Here is a 6,000-nt window from a genome sequence, read left to right on the forward strand (position 1 = left end):
CCCCCCGGGTGTGGAGAAGAGGCTGTACAGGGAGCAGGGAGATCACTCAGGAGGCTCCTCCTAGCCCAGGGCTGGGCTGCCACAGACTGACTGTGGCAATGCTGGCAAGTGGTCACCTTCCATGGTGCACGCAACAAGCCCTTTGTGACAGGCTGGGTGTGGCGACTGAAGGAGTTAAGGATGACGGCCAAGTGTGGGTCCGATCCTGGGTGAGGATGCAGGGGCTGTTCACTGACACGGGGAAGACTCAGGTGTGGGCTCACGACAGATTTTGGGGGAAACATCCAGAGTTCATCTGGGTTGCGTTTGAGTCAGTAGTGATGCTTATTCGATAGCCCAGTGGAGGAGTGGACCAGGCCAGTGCACAGAGGAGTTTGATACTCAGGGGCAGGGTAACACTGGAGGTGTAACTGTGGGAGTAAAGAGTCTGGATAACATCATCAAGCATGTGAGTGTAGAGAGAAAAAAACCATCAGAACACTGCCCTGGCTGGAGCGGCTCATTTGGTTGGACAATCGTCCCATAAACAGAAAAGCTGCAGGTTCAATTCCCAGTGAGGGCACATGCCTAGGTTGCAGGTTTGGTTCCCTGCCAGGGTGTATATGAAGGCAACCGATGGCTGTTTCTCTCCTTCTCTCTCTCCCTCCCTTCCCCTCTCTCTAAAAATCAGTAAACATGTCCTTGGGTGAGGATTGAAAAAGACAGAGAAAGGTCACACTGGGACCTGGGCACTCTGACTTGGAGAAGCAGGGGCCAGGAAACAGGAGAGAATGGCAGCAAGATAGACACTGGGGATCAACCAGGTCTGGAAATGGGTCATCAGTGGCTTTGACGAGTGGCATGCGTGTTGGGAACAAAAGCCGCCACACAGAGCAGGTTCAGTAGAGGACGGTGGAAACGCGGCCACTTTTTATTGTTAATCCTCGCCAGGGAATATTTGCATTGATTTTGGAGAGAGAGGCCTGCTGCACCTAAGAACAACAGTGTGCGTGCTGTTCCGCATCCCGCAGCCATCTGCGTGCTTCTGCATCACAGTTAGTTACCTGCGTCTGCAGCAAGTTCCGCAGCAGCGTGCGCGTCTGTGCTCCCCGTCGCCGCCACTTCCTGTGGGCGCGCTTCACTGCAGGCGCTGCCAGCAGTCTCATCCCAGCATTGTCTTGTTATTGTAGGCAAAGCAGCAAACTTTTCGATAGTTACAAGGACAGCGTTTTACCGCAAAACATTGTATCTATGAAAGAAATGATTTAGGGTCCAGGACATCTGCTCTTGGGGGCATCGTCCCAACATTGGCTCCTCCGCAGTAGTTCTGGCTGCATCTCCCGGCTGAAACGGAATCTAGGACGCCCCTGGGCAGGGACTTGTTAGAAATATCTACGTGTTCTCCAACTGGGCTGCAGACCTTCAACTTACAAACCTGCTCAATCTGTTCCAATACTTGTTTCCTCTAAACCGTTAGCATTTTATGTCCCTTCCAAGGTTTTTGTAACAGTGTCTGTAGTCTGTTATTTCTGTCACATTTGTCAGGGTGCAAAGCCAGAAAACAGATGACTGTGAAATGTAACACTAGGGAGTGATATACGCTTTAATGCTGGCTGGTGGGAGGCAAAAGGCACAGAGGTTTTGTAGGGTTATCAGGGAGCCATCTCTGAACCTGGGTGGGCTGAGCTGAGCCAGGCAACAACCTGGAGGAGTGCATCCCAGGGAGAGTGAGGAGGCCCTGAGGCAGAACCGGCTGGGTGCTGCCTCAGTAACAAAGGGAAGCTCGTGTGGCCTGAGTCGTGGGTGAGCAGTGGGCAAGCGGTAGTCACGGGCCTTGAGGTCGGGGTGCTGAGCAAACCCCGACTGCTGCAGGTCTGCCACACCCAGAGGTGTGATGTGTGGCCAGGACACATGTACACATGCATGACCAGGACACCTGTGCGGCCCGTACCACGCGGCCCATGTAGGGCCACTATCACTGGCTCCCGCCAGGGAAAGGAGAAGGGACGCAGGGAGGGTAGATCAACTGTGGCCCGCCAACCAGCTATGGCTGCCTTGTCCTGCCCACTAACCTATGCCTTCCTATGCAGATAGTGGTTGGCACAGGATTTTGGCCGAGAGAGAGCTGGGGACGGTTAGACGCTCCAATTTAATTCGAGGTGTGCAGAGAAGTCACTGCAGGGCTTTGAACGGGGGAGTGACAGGGTCTGATTTAGGCTTTGAAGCGTCTCCCAGGCCTGCACGTGGGTGCGGTGGAGGCGACTGGCTCATGGGAGTCTGCCACGGGAATCCCGGACACGCGGCCCTTGGGCACCGGCACAACGGGGAACAGATACGAGTGCTCTGAAGGCGGGGCCAACGCTAGATTGGGCGCAGCTGTGAGAAAAAGAGGCCACGAGGACGGCCGCGCGGTGGGTGGCTGAGCCCTTCACCGAGGTGGTTACAGCAGAGGCGGGGGCGGCATCAGGATGGGACGCGCTGAGTTTGATGTGCCTGTTAGAAAGGCGAGAGGAGACGCTGGACAGGAAGTCAGACAAACGAGCCTGGAACCCGGACGACATGTCTGGCTAGAGAAGGAGAAGGAGCAGCTGACGAGGAAGGAGGAGGGGGGCAGTGTGGTGACTGGACCAGTGAAGCGCGTTTCCAGAAAGAAGACACGGCGCATGCTGGTTAAAAGCCGGGCGAGTGGAGTGCAGGTCTTAGCAAGGTGCAGGTCACTGCCCAGACGACCGGGTATCAGTGACTGTTCACTGGAGCGGCTTCAAGGCCAGAGAGAGGAGGAGACAGTGAGTGAAGACAGCGCCCGCAGTTCTGCTGAAAGGAAGAGCCGAGAACTGGGCCATGGTGAAAGGAGACGTGAAGTTTAAAGATGGGAACTTCTGCGGCATCTTTGTATGCTCATGAAGTGTTGGTTACTGAGAGAGAGGGGACAGTTTCGGGGAAAGCCCTGGAATGGGTCCCAGGGACAGATCTGGCCCCTGATGAGTCCGCCCCAGGGGCGGACTCAGAGTAAAAAAATTAACTCTTTTGTGGCCAGGCCATGGGGATTCCAGGAAAGTGGCCACCAGTCCTCCTGGCTGTGACCACAGCCAAGCTGGTCCCACCGCCTCCTCCAGACGCCCTGAGGCCCAGGAAAGCTCAGCGAAAAGTTGGAAAAAGCTCGACATATCAAGGAGGCGACGGAGCGGAGGCTCTGCACTCCGGAGAATAGACCAGAACTCAGCCCTGAAACTCCCCTGGCAGCTCTGTGACCCGGACAAGCTGCTTCTCTGAGTCTCAGTTTCCCCAAACCCCTTCTGAGGCTGCGGTGCAACTGGGCTAACGGGTGTGCAAAAGCGTTGTCAAAGCTGTGCGAACTGGAAAGTGAGCCCCAAATGCCACAACTGTCATGAGGCCTGATTCACTACATCACTCCACCCACTGGTCTCACGAAACAGGCCCAGCTCAAGAAGACATCCTAAGGGTACAGCCGATGCCACTCTTCTCTGTGGCTTTAATTTTCATACCTAGACTTCTACGTTTCTACTAAAGAGCAAGTCTTGACTCCTTGTGAGAGCATCTGAATATCACTAGAGACAAACTGTATCACTCCCAGATCATCAGCTGAAAGGGGAGACACCATTATTATTATTCTAAAGACAATTTATTTAAAACCTTTTTTAAAGATTTATTTACTTTTAGAGAGAGGGGAAGGGAAGGAGAAAGAGAGGGAGAGAACTATCAATGTGTGGTTGCCTCTCACATGTCCATTACTGAGGACCTGGCCTGCAACCCAGGCGTGTGGCGTGTGCCCTGACTGGGAATCGAACCAGCGATGCTTAGGTTTGCAGCCTGTGCTCAATTCACTGAGCTACACTAGCCAGGGCAGGTAGAGAAACATTATTACCTTCAAAGCTTTCTAGTAACCAATTAAATGCTAATCACAAAGCACAGGAATATTCCGGAAAGCAAGCACCATCCTTGACGCCTCCCGCCCACCAGCCCTTTTCCTCCCTGGGCTTGCATGAACACTTCTGCCGGGGGCGAGAGCGAACGGGGCACTTCCCTGGCGGACCGGCCCTCTGAGTGCTCCAACGCTGGCCTGTGGCCTGGTCTGTCCCTAACTGAAGCCCAAGTGCCCTGTGGCTTGCAGAGTCCTGGAGAGGAGGGTAAAGGAGTGGACACCTGCTAGGCACATGGTCAGGCAGGCACTGGACCAGGCCCACGGCCAAGTCATCCGGTCATTTAGCTGGGATGTTGTCACTCTCTCCTCACACAGGAAGCGAAACAGAGGCTCGGAGGTTAGATCAGATGGCGTGGCCAGCACGAGGCAGAGGGGGATCTGAACTCGGTTCTGCTGGCTCCAAAGAGCCTGCCGCCACCCTGACCAGCGTGGCTTGGTGGGTGGAGTGTCGTCCTGCAAAGCGAAAGGTCGCTGGTTTGATTCCTGGTCAGGGCACATGCCTGGGTGGCAGGCTTGTGTTATCAGCTGTGTGTTTCCCCCTCCGTTTTTCCATTTTTTTCTTTCCTTTTACCGTTGACACTATTACAGGTGTCCCCATCCCCCTCCTTCCTTTGCCCACCATTCCACTTGCCAAGGAATTTTCCTCGCTCCTTACTGTCCTGCCTCGGACTGGGAATTATTTCTAAATGTCTGTTATCATTTGCATTTTCCTAAATATGTACAATGTAAAGTGTCTCATTCTTTAATGAAAATAAACGACAGATTCCTTCTTATGTCACTGCAGGCTCTCCACCACCTGAGATTAAATATTTTTCTAGACTCCTCGTTAAATCTCAACTCATCAGAGTTACAGGTTAGCGTCAAATAATTCCTCGCCATTTCTTGGATCCGCCCTGCGCTTCCCTGGGCCCCACGCCTTTCCCCCAGCTGTGGTGCTTGTCCAGAATTCCCTCATCGCCTCCCCTCACTTCCTGCTGAGTTCAACCCATTCAAAATGAATGCAACAAAATATAAGTTAGAGGAAAACACAATTCAAAACTATATAGAGTAAATGATTTCCACTAGTCAAAGGAAAAAGGCACAGAAAAACCCGGGAGGAACCACGTAAATGACGTACAGCAGCAGCAGCGCATTGGGACTGACTCTCCTACGACGACCTATTCTCACAGTCAAAGGCGTAGGAAGGTAGTTTAGTTTCAGTTTTCTGCAAGTATGTGTCCAATTTTCCCAAAACCATTTATTAGATAAACTCTCTTTACCCCAATGTATGTGCTTGCTTCCTCTGTCAAACAGTGACTTACTATAAAGGTGTGGGTTTATTTCTGAGCTGTCTATTCTGTTCCATTTATATATGAGGGGGGATCCCCCCCAAAAGGATTCATCTTCTGGAGGGCAGGCTCCTTGTAGCACAGGCTTCCCCCACTAGGTGTGTGTTCTAGGAACCCATCTGTATCAGTGCACCAGCTGGCACTGATGTGAGAGGCTGTTTGGCTTCAGTAAAAATTTTTTGAAGACTCTTTCAATGTATTTGCCCATTTCATGATGGAGGCCGCCAGGAGGTGAGGAAGGGGTCCCTCGGGCTGTGGTTCCACCCAGCTGCATCGTGTGGGGAAGAGGTCGTTTCAGTTTTGCACCCTGCGGAGCAGTTAGAAAGGAAATGGAGGCTGGTGCATCCAGCCCTCTCCTTGAAGGGTTGTCTCACCTCTACCGGGACCTGTGAGTTGACTTCATGGCCTAATTCTCAGAGAGGCTGCACAGACGTGGACTCTAAGGCTCAGAGGAAGCCCAGGTGTCACTGAAGCACACCGGGTGAGCCCTGGGCCTGGGCCAGCCCTCCTCTGTGGAGTGTTTGGGCCAGGTGCGCTCTCACCACTACAGCCTGGCTGTCCTTGCTGACAGGGCACAGAGAAAGCCCTGGGGCCGGCCGGCCGCCATCCCGAGCTGGTGCCCTTACGCCTGAGTCCCCTTTTCCTCTTCTCCTCAGAAGAAAGTGAGGCAGTGTTTCAGCCTCAGGGGTGGAGCTGAGGCTGTGTTCCAGGAAGGCCAGCGAGCACAATGAGACACCTGGCTCCACTCTC

The sequence above is a fragment of the Artibeus jamaicensis genome, unplaced genomic scaffold (assembly GCF_021234435.1).
Source record: "Artibeus jamaicensis isolate MK-2021 breed Jamaican fruit bat unplaced genomic scaffold, CSHL_Jam_final contig_685, whole genome shotgun sequence".
In the NCBI taxonomy this organism is placed as follows: Eukaryota; Metazoa; Chordata; class Mammalia; order Chiroptera; family Phyllostomidae; genus Artibeus; species Artibeus jamaicensis.